Below are 22857 nucleotides of genomic sequence, written 5' to 3' on the forward strand. Positions count from 1 at the left end.
GCAACTAAATATCACAACTAGCTATAGAGCTGGTGGTGGTCCATAGTGCTTCTTTTTTCTGGTCATCCTAGCAAAGCATTGAGTCAGCCAATTCCTTTATGCAATAGTCTGATACAGCAAGTTGATACTACACGAATATTAGGGGTAGTTATGGACACAGACCTTATGTTTCGGCCACAAATCGGTCAAGTGGTCCTCTACTCATTTTACAAGCTATGTATGATTAAATCTATTCATTCTTTATTGCAACCTCAGGCCTTACATATTCTTATTCAATCATTGGTTATCAGTCATTTGGATTATTATAAGTTACTATACAAAGGAGTCAGGGCTCAGGATCTTCAGCAGTTACAACTAGTACAAAATACAGCAAGTTTGATCATATTACTCCCCACCTTAAAGCAGCCCATTGGTTACCTATTACACTCAGAATAACATATGTAAATAACTTCTAGTTTTTAAAACACTACTCACAGATGAGACAGCTTGACTGTTACTTAGATCATTATTTGCCATGTCGCTCCCTTAGATCTCTTTCTCAAAATAAATTGATAGTACCTAGCCATAGAGAGATATTTCATGAAGGTGTTAGGAGTTCCAAATTCTCAGTCTGCAAGGCCTTTACTTATGGAATCTATTACCCTCTCACTCACTTTACAGATACCTTTCTTTGATTCTTTTGGTGTCTAATGGATCCTTTTATTGTTACTGAATATGCAAGAGCTTACCTTTTGTCTGTACCCTTCCCATCTTTTCTTTTACTTATGGTAGTTCCATCCCCTGGCTCACACTGTCTGCCTGTGTGCTTCACTTTTCTTTTTTTTTTCTTTTACTACTCCTAGAATGTAAGCCACTTAGATGGCCTGTCCATATGGCTGGGTAGCAAGTACTCAATAAACTTGAAACTTGATCATTTCAAAATTATTAAGATTTAGTTTGCTATTTCCAGGAATACCTAGAAATAGGCATTTCATTGTGTGATGAATTTAGCTGGAAGAATCAGCCCCAGCTCCACAATCTGCCACAAATTTGAAAAAAAGGACCTAGAGGGTCCTAAAATTCATGCTCAACAAGGTCTTTGGAAAGGTCTTATGTTGATCATATACAAGGCAATGATCCCTCTACTAGGGCTCTTTACTATATAGCAAATATATTTTAACAAAAAGCGGAGACTTAGGAATAGGACCATAGAAACCTAGATCAAAGCTAAAAACAACAGTTACATAAATAAGATATTCATGTATCTTGCTGGTTTAACACCTTCATTGCTAACTAGAAACTCACACAAGAACCCAACTGCATGTAATAAGTTCATGTCTATGGTTCTTCATGTCTATGATTGCTTTTATTTGATGATTCCATTGAGAGTAATAAAAAATAATTGTTAGGGTGGGGGATGGGAGGAAATAGGAAGGTAAAAACAGAGAAAATTGATGCGAATTACAAAAAAAAATGTTTTCATAAAATGAGTTTACTATAAATCATGAGGCAAAAGATGAAAGAAGCACAAAGAAAAGACTACACAACCTAGACTGACAACAACCATCCCTTACTCTTTAAGAGCAACACTGTTCTGAACAAACACTTGTTCCCACATAACTTAAAATGAGACAGTGAACTAGTAGGTCTCCATTGTAACATGAGTTATAAATAGACAGCTGGCCTTTCTCTCAGTTCAGCCATGTTTTGTTTGAAGTTGAGGCTCAGCAGAAACACAATTAGTCTCTTCTCAGAAAATAGCAGCCCCACATGCTGCTGATTCTGGCACGACAAGATGTCTTTCCACTGAGGGAGTGATGAAGCTGGCTAAAATTAGCGCACTTACCAGTTTGTAAAGAGCAAAAAAGACAGCCCTGCCTATACCTCCTGAACTGAGGAGGGAACAGACCCAGGGCTCAAACAGAGAGGGGAGAAAGCGCTGGTCTGCTCATGAGGATTCCCTCATTGGATGGTAAGTAAATGATGCTCACAAAGTTCTAATGATTTGTTAAAAAAAAGTTTTTCTTTTTCCTGACTCTCAGACTACTTTTGCTGAAGTGAATTTGAAAAAGTCTTCGTTAAACTGCATATGTTGTCTCTGGCTGTTTCACATGGAACAGAATTGGTTGCCTACTGCTCATTTACAAAGCATGTAGCATGCCAGACTATTATTGATTTCTTATTAGCCTGTCTCATATTTCCACAGTTCCAGTTTCTTCAGACAAATGTCAGACACAGTTTTACATTAGCTTTGGTTCCAGAAAGATGAAAGTGCAAGACATGAAACTGAAAGGTGATGAGTAAACCTGTTAGTTATCTTCATTGGTATTTGAAAAAGGCCTATAAATGAACAGAAGAATCATTAGTATGATGTGGTCAGTGTCATGACATTAAATTTTCCTCAGTTACACTGATTATTTCAGTGTTGCAGTCGATAAAAGACTTAAAGCACTTTAGCACAGAAGAGATCACCTGAACAAAGAATTTGAAAGTAGCAAAGCAGGAAAATTGATGCAGACCTCTCACTTGGAGCATAATGTCTTCAGGTCTGAAAATGGCATCACATGATACCAAGAGGGGTATTTCAAGGGAAACATTACCATGCATTGCTATATGATACCTTTCTGTCACGCCTGGCCTGCCTTAAAACTAGGAAAGATTTCACAATTAACACTGACATACACTAAGACTTGGAGATTTCCCCAAATGTTACCTTTGTAGCCCTCTGATCACCATAGCAATGGTGCAATCACTTATCAAAATTAGGGTAGTTTACAGCTATGCAAACAGCATGTGCTTGTGTGTTCATGAATGAGTATTTGTGAATGAGAGATAGGCATGTTATACTCCCTTTGAGGAGGCAAGAAACTCCAGTTAAAAAACAGAAGATATTACTGGATTATTCAATAGGATTTTTTTTCTTTTTTACCTAGTGCTACAGTGAAGCTGTTTCTGTTCTTTAAATTCTTGTCTATAGCCCTCTTGAGAACACCATACTTTACATCTAGGGTCAGCAGTAATAAAGATGGCAGATAAAGTTTGTAAAGTTCTGAATTATGTATCTTTTACCTCCCTCAGGGGCCCTTTACCTAAGGAGGGCTAACGCAGGGGTAGCATGTGCCAAATCAGTACTGACGGGCTAGCTTGTGCACCTGGCGCTAACTTGGCACATGCCAAATCCCATAGTAGAAAATAATTTTACCGCGGGGTCGTTCCTGGCAGCAACCAGCAGTTGGCCCATGCTGCATGGTTACCACGCGGGTAGCGCTTGAAACCTTACTGCTAGGTGAGGGCAGTAAGGGCTCAGGCCATAAATAGGCACGTGCTAGTTTTAATTTCAGCGCACACCCATTTCCCAGCCCCTTAAAAAAAGCCCTTTTTCCCAGCTGTGGTAAAACAGAGACCAGCGCGCGCCCAAAACATGCGCCCACACTACTGCAGGCCACTTTTTACCGTAGTTTAGTAAAAGGACCCCTCAATGCCTTTCTTGATTAATGCATACAGATCAGTAAGACAGTGTACTAGGATTCAAGGGCTTGCCTTCTTGCCAAGGAAAATACATATTTCCTAATCTACCTTAAACTTTGACATATTTTAAAACTAGTTTTGTCATGTTTTATAAAAATCTCTAGAGATGAGCATTAATTTGTATGCAGTTCATGAATACACCTTAAAATTTTAGTGTGCATCAAATCAACTTAATACACTTTACCCTATGAATTAATACATGTAAGGGTAAAGGTCATGGATTTGATATACCGCATTTCTGTAATACAAAGAAAGCAGTTTACATATTATATACAGGTACTTTCTTTGCCCTAGTGGGCTCACAATCTAACCCCCCTGTTTATAAAGCCACACTAGCAACTACAGCGTGGCCCTGCTGACACAGCCCATTCAAAGTTCCTCTTGGGAAGCAGTTATTAGTCATGAAAACCTGGGATTTACCACCTCTTACTTCAGCTCTGAGAGTGAGCAACAGGGAAGGAATTTCCCCTTTATGATCTGCCAGTTACTTCCAAGAGACCTAACTGTTCACTGTCAGAGACATGATGCTGTGCTCAATGTTCTTACATTCTTATGACTCTGGATAAAGACAATTACCATATGGGGCGGATGTAACCCAGTTCAGGTACTTCAGGTCATAATCTGTTTTTATTTTTCCAGTCCTTGATTAATAATTTTATTACAAAAATCAATGTAAGTAAAACAAAACAAACGTTTAAGTGACCAACACACTTACAGTTAAGTGATGTTTATGAAGGAGTGGCCTAGTGGTTAGGGTGATGGACTTTGGTCCTGAGGAACTGAGTTCAATTCCCACGTCAGGCACAGGCAGCTCCTTATGACTCTGGGCAAGTCACTTAACCCTCCATTGCCCCAGGTACAAATAAGTACTTGTATACAATATGTAAGCTGCATTGAGCCTGCCATGAGTGGGAAAGCTTGGGGTACAAATGTATCAAAAAAAATAATTAGATAGTTATGATTGTACATAAGAATAGCCAATACTGGGTCAGACCAACGGTTCATCTAGCCCAGTATCCTGCTTCCAACAGTGGCTAATCAAGTTCACAAGTACCTGGCAGAACCCAAATAGTTGCAACATTCCATGCTACCAATCCCGGGGCAAGCAGTGGCTTCCCCTATGTCCATCTTAATAATAGAGTATAAACCTTTCCTCCAGGATCTTGTCCAAACCTTTTTTAAACCTAGATACACTAACCACTGTTACCATATCCTCCAGCAACGAGTTCCAGAGTTTAACTATTTGTTGAGTGAAAAGAATATTTTCTCCTATTTGTTTTAAAAGTATTTCCATGTAATTTCATTGAGTGTCCCCTGGTATTTGTACTTTTTGAAAGAGTACAAATTCACTTCTACCCGTTCTACACCACTCAGGATCTTATAGACCTCAATCATATCCCCCCACATCCGTCTCTTTGCCAAGCTGAAGAGTCCTAACTTCTTTAGCCTTTCCTCATACAGGAGCAGTTCCATCCCCTTTATCATTTTGGTCGCTCTTCTTTGAACCTTTTCTAATTCCGCTATATCTTTTTTGAGATATTGCGACCAGAACTGAACGCAGTACTCAAGGTGAGGTCGTACCATGGAGCAATACAGACGCAGTATAATATTTTTGGTCTTATTTTGCATCCCTTTCCTAATAACTCCTAGCATCCTGTTTGCTTTTTTGGCCACCACTGCACACTGGGCCAAAGATTTCAGAGTATTGTCTACAATGACACCTAAATCTTTTCTTGAGTACTGACTCCTAAGGTGGACCCTAGCATCAAGTAACTATGATTCAAATGATTCTTCCCAATGTGCACCACTTTGCATTTGTTCACATTAAATTTCATCTGCCATTTGGATGCCCAGTCTTCCAGTTTCCTAAGGTCTTCCTGCAGTTTTTCACAATCCATATGTGTTTTGACAACTTTGAATAGTTTTGTGTCATCTATAAATTTAATCATCTCAGTTGTCATTCCTTTTTCCAGATCATTTATAAATATGTTAAATAGCACTGGTTCCAGTACAGATCACTGTGGCACTCCATTATTTACCCTCCTCCATTGAGAAAAAAAAAGGCTATTTAACCCTACTCTCTGTTTTCTGTCCAATAACCAATTCCTAATCCACAGAAGGACATTGCATCCTGCTACATGACATTTTAATTTTCTCAGGAGTCTCTCATGAGGAACTTTGTCAAAAGCTTTCTGAAAATCCAGATGCACTACATCAACCAGCTCACCTTTATCCACATATTTATTTACTCTTTCAAATAAATAAAGCAAATTGGTAATGTAAGACTTCCCGTGGCTGAACTCATGCTGACTCTGTCCCATTAAACCAAGTTTGTCTAAGTGTTCTGTAATTTTTATTCTTTATAATAGTTTCCACTGTTTTCCCCCGGCACTGTTGAAAGGCTGTCGGCTGGCTCCACCGGTTACCTGCTCCTTCTGATGTTGCTTCCTGTTCTGGGGTGAGGAACTGGTGGAGCCAGCCAACAGCCATGCGGCTGCTCCTAGCACCCCAAGGAGGTAAGAGCAATGCACCGGGGGGGGGGGGGGGGTGGAGGTGATGTCCCGGGGGGTGGGGAGGTGATGCTCTGGTGGGGGGAGGGGGGGAGTGCGCAGCAGCAATCCTCCCCAGGTGGCAGCTGACCAAGGAACACCACTGAGAGTATGCGAGATAAAGAGGACGTAGATGTAGGAAAGCTTGTTGGGGACAGAGCAGGCGTTCCACAGGGCACATGAGAAAGGAAAGGGAAAGGGGACTTGATATACCACCTTTCTGAGGTTTTTGCAACTACATTCAAAGCGGTTTACATAAATTCAGGTACTTAGGCAGAGAAGAAAGGGCCAATCCAGGTCACAAATACCTGGCAAGATCTCAAAACAGTACAATACATTTTATGCTGTTATCCTAGAAATAAGCAGTGGATTTTCCCCAAGTCATTTTAATAATGGTTTATGGACTTCTCTTTTAGGAAGCTATCCAAATCCCTTTTAAACCCCGCTAAGCTAACTGCGTTTACTACATTCTCTGGCAATGAATTCTAGAGTTTAATTACACGTTGAGTGAAGAAATATTTTCTCTGATTTGTTTTAAATTTACTACTTTGTAGCTTCATTGCGTGCCCCCTAGTACTAGTATTTTTGGAAAGAGTAAACAAGTGATTCACATCTACCCGTTGCATTCCACTCATTATTTTATAGATCTCTATCATATCTTCCCTCAGCCATCTCTTCTCCAAGCTGAGGAGCCCTAGCCACTTTAGCCTTTCCTCATAGGGAAGTTGTCCCATCCCCTTTATCATTTTTGTTGCCCTTCTCTGTACCTTTTCTAATTCCACTGTATCTATTTTGAGATGTGGTGACCAGAATTGCACACAATATTTGAAGTGCAATCATACCACAGAGTGATAGAAAGGCATTATAACATCCTCATTTTTGTTTTCCATTCCTTTCCTAATAATACCTAACATTCTATTTGCTTGCTTAGCCGCAGCCCCACACTGAGCAGAGGGTTTCAATGTATCGTCAAGGATGATACCTAGATCCCTTTCCTGTTTGGTGACTCCTATTGTGGAATCTTGCATTACGTAGCTATAGTTCGTGTTCCTCTTTCTCACATGTATCACTACGACACTTGCTCACATTAAACGTCATCTGCCATTTGGATCCCCAGTCTCCCAGTCTCATAAGGTGCTCTTGTAATTTTTCAGAATCCTCTTGCGATTTAACAACTTTGAATAACTTTGTGTCATCAGCAAATTTAATTACCTGACTAGTCACTCCCATCTCTAGATCATTTATAAATTTGTTAAAAAGCAATAGTCCCAGCACAGACCCCTGGGGAGCCCCACTATCTACCTTTCTCCATTGATAATACTGACCATTTAACCCTACTCCTGGTTTTCTATCTTTTAACCAGTTTTTAATCCACAATAGTACACTACCTCCTATCCCATGGCTCCACAATTTCCTCTGGAGTCTTTCGTGAAGTACTTTGTCAAACGCCTTTTGAAAATCCAGGTACACAATATCTACCGGCTCACCTTTATCCACATGTTTGTTCACCCCTTAAAAGAAATGTAATAGATTGGTGAGGCAAGATTTCCCATCACTAAATCCATGTTGGTTTTGTCTCATTAATCCATGCTTTTAAATATGCTCTCTAATTTTGTTCTTTATAATAGTCTCTACCATTTTGCCTGGCACTGACATTAGACTCACCAGTCTATAATTTCCCAGATCACCTCTGGAACCTTTTTTAAAAAATTGGCTTTACATTGGCCACCCTCCAATCTTCCGGTACCATCCTTGATTTTAAAGATAAATTACATAATACTAACAATAGTTCTGTAAGTTAATTTTTCAATTCTATCAGTACTCTGGGATGAATGCCATTCAGTCCAGGCAATTTGCTGCTCTTCAATTTTTCAAATTGCGCCATTACATCTTCCAAGTTTATAGAGATTTCATTCAGTTTCTCTGACTCGTCAGTTTTGAATATCTTTTCTGGCACCAGTATCTCTCCCAAATCTTCCTTGGTGAAGACTGAAGCAAAGAATTAATGTAATCTCTCTGCTAAGGCTTTGTCTTCCCCGCATGCCCCTTTTACCCCTTGGTCATCTAGCAGTCCAACTGATTCTTTTGCTGGCTTCTTGCTTCCGCCCAGTGTGCAGGGGTAGCCAAAAAAAGAAACAGAAATGATTAAGAATAGGATAGAAAATAAGATAAAGAATGTTATAATGCCTCTGTATTGCTCCATAGTGCGACCTCACCTTGAGAATTGAGTGCAATTCTGGTCGCCGTATCTTAAAAAAAGATATAGGGAAATTAGAAAAGATTCAAAGAAGAGCAACTAAAATGATTAAGGGGCTGGAATTCCTCTCATATGAGGAAAGGTTTAAGAGATTAGGACACTTCAACTTGGAAAAAAGATGGCTGAGGGGGGATATAATAGTGGTCTCCAAAATCCTGTATGGCATAAAATGGGTAAACATGAATTGATTGTTTATTCTTTCAAAAAGTACAAAGATTAGGGGACACTCAATGAAGTTACATGGTAATACTTTTAAAACGAATATGAGGAAATATTTTTTCACTCAACAAATAGTTGAGCTCTGGAACTAATTACCAGAGGATGCGGTCACAGTGGTTAAAATATTGTGTATCTGGATTTTCAAAAGGCGTTTGACAAGGTACCTCATGAAAGGCTACAGAGGAAATTGGAGGGTCATGGGATAGGAAGAAATGTCCTATTGTGGATTAAAAACTGGTTGAAGGATAGGAAACAGAGAGTGGGGTTAAATGGTCAGTATTCACAATGGAGAAGGGTAGTTAGTGGGGTTCCTCAGGGGTCTGTGCTAGGACCGCTGCTTTTTAATATATTTATAAATGATTTAGAGATGGGAGTAACTAGCAAGGTAATTAAATTTGCTGATGACACAAAGTTATTCAAAGTTGTTAACTCGCGACAGAATTGTGAAAAATTACAGAAGGACCTTACGAGATTGGGAGACTGGGCGGCTGAATGGCAGATGATGTTTAATGTGAGCAAGTGCAAGGTGATGCATGTGGGGAAAAAAGAACTCGAATTATAGCTACGTCATGCAAGGTTCCACGTTAGGAGTTATGGACCAAGAAAGGGTCTTTTCCCAGTGTGGCATTACTTATGTACTTATAATATCTGGGTTTTAAAAAGGTTTGGACAAGTTCCTGGAGAAAAAGTTCATAGTGTGCTTCTGTGATAGAAATGGAGAAAACCACTGGTGTTCCTGGAACTGGTAGCATGAAATCTTGCTACTATTTGGGATTCTGCTAGGTACTTGTGACCTGGATTGGCCACTACTGGAAGCAGAATACTGGGCTAGATGGACCATTGGTCTGACCCAGTATGGCTATTCTTATGTTCTTATGAAATTATTAAAATCTTTGGTTGATATCTTTTAAAGGAAACTTAGGCCCCTATATACCTTTATTAAACAGGCACCCAGAACCAGCACAAATTCAAAAGACTAAATTTACACCTGTGCCAAGGGAGGTGTAAAAGTACATGTGTACTCTATGCATGTACCTGTGTATTTTATAAAGTACAAGTGTACATGGTATATCTGGCCCCAGGATTACCTACACACAGTAGGCATATAAATATGCAAGCTATTATGCCCTATTCTCCTTTCTTAATCACACTCTAATCTGCACCCTGCTTCTTTCAGTCATCATATCCCATCTCGACTACTGCAATTCACCGGTCATCCCCTCTACTCCACTAAATGTCTCCAATTAATTCAGTCAATTGTTGTTAAACTCCTGCATTTTTTTCATCGTTTTGACCATGTCACTCCTTTTCTTTGCCTGGTTTTTAAAGCATGCTCCCCCTCCACCCTAGCTTATCTTCACTCTGCATTGCTCCCTTCCACCCCTATACGTTCCCTTCATTCCTTTTCTGCTAATCTGTTGGCTATACCTTCTCTTCCATCCTTTCGTTTGGCTATCTCCTGTGAAACCTCATTTAGCTTTCTTGGACCCTTCCTCTGGAATGCACTTCCCTGTCATCTTCAATTAGAGACATCATATTCAAACTTCAAATCATTGTTTAAAGCCCACCTCTTCTCCGAGGCCTTTGGCTGACCTTCACTTTTTTTCCTCCCCTCCTTTTGTATCTTATCCCAAAGAACCTTGTTTTAGTATTGTAAGCCATGCAGTATATCAAGCCATGGAAATAAAATAAATATGTATATAGCCACATAATATTAGAAACACCTCTTTACAATATGTAATAAAGGCTTTACATGCATAAATGCCATTCTAAAATTACCTCCATAGTGTTTTAATTTATGCATGATGATTACTGTTAATTTTTGAACCTTCCCTTATAGATGTGGGATACGTGTTTTGTTCCTTGAGCTCCGAATTTGCTTCTGAGATATGAGCCCTTTTCCTTCAGCCCCAAATTGTGTTGCTTTCTAAAATTTCTGTCCGTACTGGAGTCAATAGCTCCCAGTCAGTGAGAACCAAACATCTCTACATTGTCCAGAGTGTCCTTTGATATGACTGAACTGTGAGCACATATCCAACAATAAAGCATTCATGGGCCCTTTTACTAAGCAGCAGCAAAAAGTGGCCTGCGCTAGTTTTTGACGTGTGAAATTGGCATGCATGGGGCCACATTTTACTGCAGTGGGGAAAATGCCTTTTTAAAAATGGGACAGTAAATGGCTATGTGCTAATATTAAAATTAGCATGCGGTTATTTAGTGTCTGAGCCCTTACCGCCACCTATTTAGCAGGTGGTAAAGGCTTACGCACTAACCCTGTGGTAATCGAGAAGCATGCAGCAATGTGGCCACACTGCTGATTACCCCTGGAAATGCCTTCCGTGGTAGAAAATAGAAAATTATTTTCTACCGCGGGACACTGCGTGCACCAACTTCAGAACTACCGCCGGGCTCCTGTGTTTCCCTGGCACTAGGGCCAAATTGGTGCATGCTACCCGCATGGTAGTCCTACTGTGCCTTTGTAAAAGGGCCCCTCAGGAAGCCCCTGCCACAGCAAAATCTATCACAGGATAATTTCCTGTTGCTGAAAGTTAGAAACCTGAAACTTTTGAAGGAGTGTGAAAGTTCTGCTAGGGCAATTATTACAAGAAATTAAGGTCCCGTTTTACCACAGCTGGTAAAATTTCTCGACTTCCTGCGGGAAATGATGACACGCTAGAGGTGGGAAGTACCGCCAGGCTGCTGCAGTAGCCCGGCGGTACTTCCTGTATAGCGAGTGGTAAGCCCGCATTAGGCTTACTGCCGCTTAGTAAAAGGAGCCCTAAATTTCCAAGTCATAACTGGCCATGTCGACATATCAGTGGGTTGTCAGAAAGGCCAATGGAATGTGGTCCTCTGTAAATGCATTACCTGCAAGTTTAATTTACTCTTTGGGAAATCAAATTGAGTCCTTGATGACACTGAATGCTCCTATGACCAGAATTGTTTTAATTCTTGAATCTGTAACAATTCAGAATGGGAAATTGCTTTTGGGGGGGGGGGGGGGTAGTTAGCAACATGGGCTATTGTTAAGACAGGATATTTTACCACTAGCTCGTGCTATTTTAGCACATCCCATTTTATACAAGGAGACCTAGTTACTAATATCCTGGGTTAACAGTAAAATAATCATCTTAACTGTAGCCCATGTTGATAATTTCTCCCCTTAGAATGCTAAGAATGGTTAAATGGGTGATTTTGAACTATTTTTATTTTTCTTGTTCAATAGTGAAAGCTTATTTGCTTGTTGGAGACACTTGACTCCACAGAGAGAAGAAACAGTGGTGCTATCTATGAACTTAGGACATGAATCATTGAAGTCATATTAACTTTAATAAAGTTTACCTAAGGGCTTCTTTTACTAAGCGGTGGTAAGCCCAACGCGGACTCACCACTTGCTGTACAGGAAGTACCGCCAGGCTACCACAGCAATCTGGTGGTACTTCCCACCCTTAGCGTGCCGTCATTTCTGGCGCTACAAAAATTAATTAAATTTTTAATTTTAATTAATTAATTAATTTTTGTAGCGCTGGAGTGTACCTGGCGGTAATCGGGCAGTGCCGCATGCTGCCCGGTTACCGCCGGGTTAATGTGGGAACCCTTACCGCCACCTCAATGGGTGGCAGTAAGAGCTCCCCCTCCCCCGAAATGGCCGCTTGGCACGTGCTTTACTTGCCACCTGTCCATTTCCCGTAGAAAAGCGAGACTTTCCTTTTACCAGCTGCAGTAAAAGGAGGCCTCGGTGCACATGTAAAACACGCACCAACGGCAGCGCAGTCTCCCTTTTGCCGCAGCTTAGTAATAGGGGCCCTCAATTTTTGAAAAACCGTTCTTTTGTTTTCTGGCAGATCTACTAGTTGTTTTTCTCAAATCTATTAACATCTATTTTAATGACTGAAAGTTTGGAAATGTTTACATCAGTTACTGTTTAAATAATATAAAAACAATCATAAAAGATATCACCGCTTCTAAAAACAAAAGTATATAAAATTAGAATACCAATAAACTCCTCTGGCTAGGGCATTTATTGGATTGAAATTCTGAGGCAAACTCCTTTAAACAGATACTTTACTACCAGCAAATGTGTACCCAGAACAACTGAGAGTTCAATATTAGATTAATTTTACAGTAGGAGTATGAAAACTTTCAGTTGGGATAATATTTGACAGATCTTCATTTGCTTCAGGATTTTGATTTGTTGATTACTTTGTAGTGATTGTGTTAATGTTTTATTTGTTTTTAGATAGCGTATGTAATTATATAATCCGCTGAGAACTACGGATCAAGCGGAATAAATTTTTTAAAAAATAAATAAATTGAATAAGTAGAGTGATATACCACTATGAGTATATGATGAACAGGACCTGGACAATAATAATAACACTGCACAAGATCATTTATAATTACATTTTTAGGAAAAATGACAGGAAATGCTAGGAAGTACCACAGCAGAGAAGCAGGAAAAGGCTGGATGAGAGCAATGGTTGTCCAACTCACACCAATGTATGGTCTGTTGCCCTTCCTGAGGGGTCCTTTTAGTAAGGTGCGCTAAAAAAATGGCCTATGGTAGTGTAGATATATGTTTTGGGCATGCAGAATTATTTTTTAGCGCACCTACAAAAAATGTCTTTTTTTGTTGCCAAAAATGGACGTGCGGCAAAATGAAAATTGCCACTTGTCCAGTTTGGATCTGAGACCTTACCGCAAGCCATTGACCTAGCAGTAAGGTCTCATGCGGAACTTGGGCGGTAATGGCCTACACACGTCATAAAATAAAAAATATTTTTCAGACGCGCTCCAATACTACAAGGCCATGTGGTAACTAGGCGGTAACTCCAATTTGGTGCGAATTGGAGAGGATGTGGTTAAGGATACTCCTTGGGAGGAACTTAGTATCCTTGAAGGTGTGTAAAGGATGATCCTGTTCTTCAAGTACGCAGAAGATCAGACATAGAGTTTTAAATTTAGCCCTGTATTGTACTGGTAGCCAGTGAAGTTTTTGCAAAAATGATATTTTTTTTTTGTTACATTTGTACCCTGTGCTTACTCATGGCAGGCTCAATGCAGCTTACATATTGTGTATAGGTACTTATTTGTACCTGGGGCAATGGAGGGTTAAATGACTTGCCCAGAGTCACAAGGAGCTACCTGTGCCTGAAGTGGGAATCAAACTCAGTTTCTCAGGACCAACGTCGACCACCCTAACCACTAGGCCACTCCTCCACAAGTCACTTGCAACCTTCTATTAGTCTTGATGCAGCATTCTGAATCAATTGGAGCTGGTACAGGCCCTTTGCAGTCAGACCGTTGTAGAGTACATTACAGTAATACAGTCTTGATGTTATTATGGCATGCACAACTGGGACAAGATTTGCCTTCTCAATGTAAAGAGAGCGGCAGCGTAGTTATCGCAAATAGTAGAAACAGCTCTTGAACATTGCTTGGATTTGGGGAATCAAGTGTTGAATCTAACTGTATTCCAAGGTTCCTGACTTGTGATTTGAGTGGGAGTTCATACTTCCCAACAGAGATTTTGATGTCAAGTATGTGCCCACTTGTGTTAGGCAGCTAGAGAAGTTCAGTTTTATTTGGGTTCAGGTAAAGTTTGTTGTTTTTAGCCCATTCTTGAATTGATGTTAGTCAGGTAGTCAGTTTGATGAATTTAGAAATAGAAATAGAATTTGAAGAAAATAGAAAGTATCTCACCGAGCGGAACAGAATTCATGAGTCCTCTGATGTGAAATTGGCAGCACACCACTAGTTATTAATTTAAAAAATATCTGAATTGTACAGTATCTGAACAGAATCAGCAAAAGTGAGCATTCTATTAAGATGAAACCCTACAATAAAGATTTGTTCACACCTACTACTGATCTGCTTTGTGTGTTTCAACAGTGGAGTTTGTGGATTGTCTGTCTTGTTGTTTTTTAGGGTGTGTGTAAGTGTCATGGAGGAGAATTCTATAAACGGTACTGAAAAATGGGCACTGGAAAAGTTCTGCGCTAACCCCCGTATTCTATATAGTGTGCCTAGAGATCCGTGCCGAAATCCAAGCATATTCTGTAACAATGCGTGTAACTTAATTGGCTCAAGAAACTAATCAGCATTGATAACAGCTCTTAACAAGCAATAATGAGCACTAATTGGTAATAAATTAGAATTTTCACACACAGCTCACTAGCTGCATTCTGTAATGCAGTGCACCTAACTTCTAACGCGCGCAGGCAAAAATAGGCATGGCTATGGGCGGGGAAATGGGTGTTTCATGGGCAAGCCAAAATTTACGTGCGTTGTTATAGAATATGGCCCAGTGCACTTAAATCTACATGCCGGGATTTACGCCATGTTTTCATTGGTGTAAATGGAGGCACATAGTTATAGGCACTGAGATATCAACTAAGCGTATTCTGTATACCGTGTCTGAATCTAGGCACTGCTTACAGAATACCCTTAGTCGTCATTGATTTCCACGCTGAATTTTTAGGCACCATATATAGAATCTCCCCTAGATCTATTCCTTAAAGGGTGCATGTCCTTTATAGAATAACAGTTAGCGCCGATTTCTGCACACAAATCTGGGTGTCAGATTTACGCCTGTAAATTTTGGCACCAAAATTGGGCATGGAGACCCATTATTCTATAACACTGCACGCAGCTTTTTGGAATGTCCATGCTCCACCCATGCCCCTTCCATGGTTATGCCCCCTTTTGGGTTGTGCGCTATGGGATTTAGGCACCCAGCATTATAGAATAGAGTGCAGCCAGATGCAATTGCAAATCCTAATTGGTGCCAATTAGCATCAATAATTGATTGTTAGCATCCAATTATTGCTGGTTAGCTGCTTGTTAGCCAATTAAGTTGCATACGCATCTTGGCAGCACACCCAACTTTGAATACCCAAATCTGGGTGCCATATATAGAATCCATGGGATAGGGTGTAAATGCAAGGGGGACATTCACATGGGCAGAGCATGGACAGACAATGGCCAGGGCTGCCACATGCACATAACTTACAGAATACTATAAGTTATGCATATCCAGTGGTGTGCTGGAGCTGGCTCAAACTGGCTCGCAAGAGCCATTTGTTAAGTTTTTAAGAATTTTGGGAGCCGGTTCAAGTAGGCCCTTTCCCCTTGGCTGCTTTAACAACTGGCTCCCAAAAGTTGGGCTCGGGCCTCCTCCCGAACTCCCTTTTACTTTGCTGGCAAGATGCCAAGCCCCACCAGCCAAATAAATAGACTGCTGCTGCTTTGCTCCCCACTGCTTGTTTCTGGCTCTGAGCAGCATGATGAGACTTCTCATGCATTCTCTGAGCATGGGAGAGAAGTCCTAGCATGCTGCTCAGAGCCAGAAACAAGCAGTGGGGAGTGGATTCAGTCCATTTATTTGGCTGGCAGGGTCAGCATCCCTGCCAGCAAAGGTATGCCTAGCACACCTGCACAGGGGGAGGGAGAGAAAAGAATGTGTTGCCCCCTCAGTCCACCCCTGGGTACCCCCCCCCCCCCAAAAAAAAAAAACAAAAATTGCAAGGCTGGCTACGCCCAGAGAGAGAGAACCTATTGTTAAAAATTTACCAGCATACCACTGTGCATATCCCTGCCACATTTACGTGGTCTTTGACTGGTATAGCTATGGGTGCATAAATAAGAACATAACAATATCCATACTGGGTCAGACCAACAGTCCATCTAGCCCAGTATCCTGCTTAATAGTCTCCAGGCAATAGTCATGCAATAGTCCACTCATAGAACCCCGGTGTCTAAAACTTAGATGCACACTCGAAGAACTGATTGCCACACACTGAAACCAAATGGCCGCCCAAGTGTAAATAGAGGCTGCATGAAGAAATCAGCTTGCAGCATGATCATATGATTGCATAAAAAACAGGTGATCACATAGATAAAATCATGTGATCACATAGAGAAATTGTTTGACTTTACAACCAGTGTAGATGAAGTGAAAGGCACTTTGCCTTTTATCCTGGCTATGGTTCCTGGGGGGAATCTATTCCATGTCTATCCTGCATAATTGCTGTTCATGTTACCGATGACAGAATGATCACTTGTATCCTGTACTAAACCATTTCTCTGTTTTACTCATCCTAATGTGTTTATACTTTCCAAAAATAATCTGTGAGTGGAATCACCTAATGCTTGGCTTAATTGGTATTATGAGATGTACTGTATAACGTTATGAGTGAAAATATCCAAACTGATTCTTAGACACTGCTAGTAATGAACAACTGATACATCTTTTGCAATGTGCCACTCATTTATACTGAAAGATTTTATTGTGCTAGCTAAAGAACAAGTGTGTGAAAGGAACATTTATTTAACACTGTTTTCAAAGTTTTCATAAGGTAGAGAACTCATGTAGGGCAGTCTTTAGTTATTTTCAAGGCTGACTGCCCCTAGGCAGACTTGGTGGTCACCTACAGCACCAGCATTTGGGAGGCAGCACCGGATTGTGGGGAACAATAGTTGACTCCACATGATTCTTCTAAGTTTAGTTTATAGTTTACCAAAATTTGCTATACTACCAGGCTTTAGCAGATCACAGTGGTTCACAAAAATATAAACTGAAAAGAACTCTGTATAAAATGGGATAGACCTAATATCACATAGCCTTTGAGGCATGGACTGTGGGCCTGTGCGGTAGGTGTCTGCCCTATGCAGTATATGCAGGGTCTGCATTTACCACACAAACTTTGTACTTTCATAAATTTCAGCGTATTTGTGGACAATACGCTGAAATTTTCAGCTCACGGATTATTTTGAAATGGATGGAGAATAAACCCAAGAATATCATTATGCCTCAGTATAGGTCCTTAGTGTGACTGCATCTTAAGTATTATGTGCAATTCTGGTCTCACACTATCTCAAAAAGGATATAGTAGAACTAGAAAATGTTCAGAGAAGGATGACAACAATGATAAAGGGGATAGAACACTTCTCTTATAAACAAAAGCTAAACAGTTTAGGGCTCTTCAGCTTGGAGAAAAAATGACTAAAAGGGTATATGATATAAGTTTATAAAATCATCAGTGTGGAATAGTTAAATAGAGAATAACACTAAAGGTTTTTTTTTACTAAAGCTTAGCTCGAGTTATCTACAGCACAGCCCATAGGAATAACTGCAGATAACTTGAGCTAAGCTTTAGTAAAAGACCCCCTAAAAGAAAAGGATACTTAATTGCCAAAAGATTAGCAGATTGAAAATAAATCAGAAAGAAAATTTTAATTCAAAGCTTAATTAAGCTGTAGAATCTGTTGCAAGAATATGTGGTTAAGGTGACCAATGTACCAGGGTTCAAAAGAGGCTTGTATATGTTCCTGGAGGAAAAGTCCATGAAAAACTGTTTGACAGGTAGACTTAGGAAAGCCATCACTTATCCCTGAGAAGTAGAGAAATAGATCTACTTTGTGAGCTCAGCCAGGTGGTTGTGTCTGAAAACAGACAGAGCTTCAGGCGCTAAGGAGGAGAAGACTTAGGTGCTGAAAGCAGGTGGGAGAAGACAGCTGATGCAGGAGCTAGAACTGTGTGGGGGAGGGGCTTGGAACTGATGCAAGAGCTGGAGCTAGCAGAAGAGGTCTGGGGGCCAATGGGAAACTGAGGATGAGAGAAAAGGGCTGGTGCTGCAGATGTTTGTGGATAGGGGTGGGAGAAGGGGGCTGATGGTGGGGGCAGGTGGGATAAGGGTGCAGAAGCTGGGACTGGGGCAGGTGGGAGAAGGGAGTTGATGCTGGGAGACAGGTCTACTGCTGAAGCCGTGAGAAGGGGACTGGGGCTAATGCAGGTGCTGGGACTGGGGTTGGGAGAAAGGCTGGAGGTTTTCATGGGGTCGGAGATGGAAGAAGGAGACTGATACTGGGGTGAGGATGGGAGAATGGGGCTGATACTAGGAGAAGATGCTTGATGTGGCTGGGAGAAAGGGATGGCTTGATTTTGTGCATTTTTCACTTGGACCTTTTTTTAAATGGTCCAAAAAGATAGTTGCGCTAAGCACAGAACGTCTAGGAAATGGCCATTTCTGAAACAAAAAGAGACATTTTTCAGATTTGAAAATGGTCAGCAAAACATCCAAAGTTTGATTTAGATGCCATATCAAAAATGCCCAACTTTAAAGCAATGCTTGTCATAATAGTTTTCCTCTATGAGATTTTTACTACCTATGGGCTAGGATAAGATTTACAGCAAGTGTCTTTATTTTGGATGCCTATGATAGTGGAACACTTTTTTGCCTTTATGATTTAGCAATTGATTTTTAGAATTGTCAATATAGGTGTAGTCATTCTGTTTATTGCGAATGGGAGTAAGAGTGAGGTGTGGATGATGGTTTGTGTGAAAAGGTTTTAAAATATAGATAACATTATTATAATTTGAATTAAACATTTAATAAAGATTGATAATTAAATACAACGGTTGTTGAAGATAATGTATGATTTAGCAATGATATAAGGCTTGGCATATACTTAGCAAATGTGTTTTTTGATTTTAGCTGTTTTAAGTCCAGTAGGTGAGATTGTTTAGTTTGCACCATTGGGGTATGCACTTCAAATTATTTATTTATTTATTAATATTGAATGTACATGTATGGATGGGTTATAACTATATATATTTACATTATGTGGTCTGTGTATTATTTAGATAATTATGTTATTTTATGATTTATACTCAGAGCTTTATTTGTGCGGGTATGCACTGGTACAGCATACTGGCAACTTTTCTTCCTTGCCCGCTCATCCCATCTCCAGCAGCTACCGCTGCTGCTTCTCTCAAGAAGCAGTGATGGCATGCAAAGCAAGCAGTAGCAAGTGCGGGGCCGCATTGCTTGGGCGTGCATTGTCGGCTCTGCTGGTTCCCTGCCTCTCTGATGTAAACTTCCTGTTCCGAGGCAGGGAACCGGCAGAGCCAACAGTGCACACCCAAGAACTGCAGCCCCACAGATGATACTGCTTGCTTTGCCTGCCATTGCTGCTTGTTTGGCAGATGATGGAAGGGGGAGGAGAGAGAGGGGAAATGCTGGATGGAAGTGGGGAGGAGAGAGCGGCAGATGATGGAAGTGGGGAGGAGAGAAAGGGAAATACTGGATGGCAGGGCTGCCGAGAGACTGGGCCGGGCCCAGGGCAAGGCCGCCCCCCTCCGTCCACCACCAGGCTGGACCCCCCTGAATTCAAATCATAGTGCCTCACCTCGACCTCACTCCGTGTGAAAGAAGCGCAGCAGCGGCAGTCTGCAGATCACCTCCCTTCGGGCCTTCCCTCCCTGTGTCCCGCCCTCACGCAAGTTACGTCAGACGAGGGTGGGACATAGGGAGGGAAGGCCCGAAGGGAGGTGATCTGCAGACTGCCTCTGCTGCGCTTCCTTCACACGTAGTGAGGTCGAGGTGAGGTGCTATGATTTGAATTCAGGGGGGCCTGGCCCGGTGGTGGATGGAGGGGGGTGGATGGAGGGGACTGCAGCGCCAAGCCCCCCTTGGAGGCCCGAGCCTGGGGAATTTTGTCCCCCTACCCCCCCCCCCTATCGGTGGCCCTGCTGGATGGAAGTGAGAAGGAGAGAGAGGCAGATAGAATGGTAGGAGTAGCCTAGTGGCTAGTGCAGAGGACTTTGATCCTGGAGAACTGAGTTTGATTCCTGGTATAGCTCCTTGTGACTCTGGACAAGTCACTTAACCCTCCATTGCCTCAGGTACAAAATAAATACCTGTATATAATACACAGGGCTTTTTTTTGAGGGGGTACTTAGTACCACAACATTTTTCATTGTCTGCTAAAATTGACCCATGGTCCCCAAGTTTTAATGAAAGAGCTCAGACCCTACACACCAATTATGCCTTGTCATAGATTCTGTGACTGGTTGCAGAGGGCCTGGCTATAGTGGGGTGGGTTCCTCAGTGGTCACCCCAACCCTGAAGTGTGGCCTGGCATTTGAGTACCGACACCTTTTGCGCTAGAAAAAACACACTGATAATAGTAAACTGCTTTGGTTGTAAGCACAGAAAGGCAGTATATCAAGTTCCACCTTTCCCTTTGCTCAATAGGGCTTTCACCTTGGATCTAGAAACTGTGGGGGACAAGATTATGGAAGTGGGGAGGAGAGAGAGAGGCAAGCTGCAGGCAGGCTCTCTCAAAAGAGGGAAATTGAAGACTGTATAGGAAGAAAGGGATATTGTAGGCACGTACATGGTTAATGCGCGTACATGGTTAACACGCATTAAAAATATTAACGCGCCTATAACGCTGCTTAGCAAACAGGGCCCAAAGTCTTGTTTGTTTTTAAAAAACAATATTTTAAAATTTTATAAATAACTGGTCATTCTTTTTAAATTTAACTGTTAAGTTTATACAGTTTGCTTAGTTTTGATGATGACTACTTTTATTTGATTTACTGATTAAGTATTATGGATCTGATCTTATTTATCTATTTCTCTCCTATTGTATAAAGAGTTCTTTTCTGCTTTTATTATTCCATTTAGATTATAATGTAAACCACTCTGATGGTTCACCCCTAGGGCAGTTGCTTAATAAACTTAAAATTTGAAACTATTTTAATACATTTGTATCCCGCGCTTTCCCACTAAAAGCAGGTTCAATGCAGCTTACATAGTATTAGGGATATACGTAGGATGGCTGACTGGCTGGAGAATGCTACTTTAAATTTTCACGGACTGCCCCCATAGTGCCAGGGTAGTCCGGGAGCAGAAGTAAGATGGAACTAAAAGTTATCCAAATACCACTGATATTCAGTGCTGTTACCAGAATAACTAGCAAGTATGGCATCCTGTCCTAGATATTGACCCTGTTGCACAACCCCAGTGGTATTTGTAGAGAAATATCTGCCAGGAACAAATCACACCTGATTCCTGTGAACTAATTCAGGTAACACCATGTTGAGGTGAGTTGCCAATATGGAAGCAAGGAGCTTGACATCCTGATTGAGCAATGAGGTGGGTCAGTAGGACCCTAGTTGTGCCCTGTCACACCCGGGCCTTTTAAAACCACAATATACACATCATTGGTGAGACCCTTACCAAAGGGTCTCCAGACTGCCTATGGAAGGGGCATAGGGGGTGTCATGAGTGTTCCCACTATTTCAGTGCACAGTTTATTGAATACTATGTTAGGCGACTAACTGCTGCATTTAGGCACGGTCATTTACACCTGCCATTGAGCAGGCATAAGTGGTGGCACCTAAATTTAGGGGCCTCAGTGCTCACTTATGCTAATATTCTATAATGGATTAGGTGCACAAATTTGCTAAAAGGGTAATTGACAAAATACTGTGGTACTACCTATTTTGGATGCTCCCATGATATTGGATAGCTGGAAACTTTTTTAGATTGGATCCAAGCATTATACACAAGGCCCATGGCTGAGCTTCTTCTCAATGGGAAGCTGATAGACTCTATCAAACTAGTTAGAGGGACTCGTCAGGGATATCCCATGTCTCCACTATTGTTTGTTCTGTCCATTGAGCACTTGGCAACAATGATAAGGCTACCCCTAATGTTCTCCTGGTGTTTCTTGTGTATAGTAATCAGAGCTTATGGTTCATCAATAAAGATACTAAAAAAATAATAATAATAAACATCTTTTGGAAATATCAGATCCAGTATCTCCCCTTTACCAGTTGCCAGAACATTCGCCCTACAGAGAATCCAGGATCTCTTTACTACTAGATGTTTCCAACTTAAATGAGATGGCCGAATCCATCTCCTTTACAAAACGTGTGAATAACAGACTCTCAGGTGGAGATTTATGCCTCTCTTGAGGTGAAGAGGGGTCAAAAGGAATGACATGGGACTCCTCCTCCAAGAAGTAATATGGATCCTCTTCTAACTCCCATGAGTGGTCCAAATCAGACTCCTCACAATACTCCAGGTAAGTAGAGTGAGTCTGTGCCTGCCCTGGCTCAGTGGAACCATGTTCAGGCCCCAGATGGGGACGAGGTACAACCCTACTCTCAGACTTCGAGGAAGCTTTCATCCCCGATGTAGAGAGTGGTACCGCATGGATTAATGTTGATGTCAACACCTGTCGAGGCGCTGGCGTCAAAGGCTGTTGCACAGGCAGAATGAGGACCTCAGGAAGGAGTTGAGGCTGAGCTGCAACTGGCCTAAGCACCCTCGATGCCTGAACAGTTTATAGCTAAAACATGTGCACTAGCTGCTTCCTGAATATGGCCTGGTAAGGCTCATTGAGTGCAGGCATCGGCAAGGCTGGGGAGCTGGTTCAGGGACAGCCTGAGAAGGAGCCAGTTCCAAACTGGAAGCAGGAACCTAGCTGCTTAGAGACTGGCACACAGGTACCTGACACTCTCAGAACCAT

At 41.4% G+C, this 22857-nt stretch overlaps 1 protein-coding gene across 3 annotated transcripts in view; it reads left to right on the forward strand.

The window, feature by feature from the left end:
- The first annotated feature begins 1871 nt into the window (after positions 1-1871).
- The window catches only part of MYPN (myopalladin), a 287643-nt gene continuing 266657 nt past the window's right edge, over positions 1872-22857 (forward strand). For 2 of the 3 annotated variants that reach the window (XM_030203134.1, XM_030203138.1), the window contains exon 1: positions 1877-1951. The gene's annotated coding sequence lies outside the window, so the exon portion shown is untranslated. Of the gene's footprint in view, positions 1952-22857 lie in introns of all 3 variants that reach the window. The other variant, XM_030203135.1, reaches the window with a different exon arrangement.

Source organism: Microcaecilia unicolor, chromosome 5 (assembly GCF_901765095.1).
Source record: "Microcaecilia unicolor chromosome 5, aMicUni1.1, whole genome shotgun sequence".
In the NCBI taxonomy this organism is placed as follows: domain Eukaryota; kingdom Metazoa; phylum Chordata; class Amphibia; order Gymnophiona; family Siphonopidae; genus Microcaecilia; species Microcaecilia unicolor.